The 270-nt window shown below is 37.4% G+C and overlaps 1 protein-coding gene across 1 annotated transcript in view; it reads right to left on the bottom strand.

Moving 5' to 3' along the window:
- The window catches only part of LOC106875879 (TATA box-binding protein-associated factor RNA polymerase I subunit C), a 17,042-nt gene that overhangs the window by 2,896 nt on the left and 13,876 nt on the right, over positions 1-270 (bottom strand). The window lies entirely within an intron of this gene.

Here is a 270-nt window from a genome sequence, read left to right as displayed (position 1 = left end):
CTATGTTTGTCCCCCACCATCTCTTGACAACCAGTATTGATGTGTTTACATCCCTGTAACTTAGCAGTTCAGCAAAAGTGACTGATATAGTAAGCACCAAGTTTAAAACAAAAAGTAGTAGGATTGATTCATTTGACTAAAAATTCTACAAAATGGTGCCCCAGCATGGCCACAGTCAACTGACTGAAGCAATTAAGAGATAAAAGATATAAAGGTGGCTAATGTTTCTAGGACTGCACTATGCTCTGGCTGAGATATTAAACATTTAGA

Source organism: Octopus bimaculoides, chromosome 2, assembly GCF_001194135.2.
Source record: "Octopus bimaculoides isolate UCB-OBI-ISO-001 chromosome 2, ASM119413v2, whole genome shotgun sequence".
In the NCBI taxonomy this organism is placed as follows: Eukaryota; Metazoa; Mollusca; class Cephalopoda; order Octopoda; family Octopodidae; genus Octopus; species Octopus bimaculoides.
The sequence above is the reverse complement of the archived record's forward strand: the minus strand, read 5'-3'. Positions and strand labels throughout refer to the sequence as shown.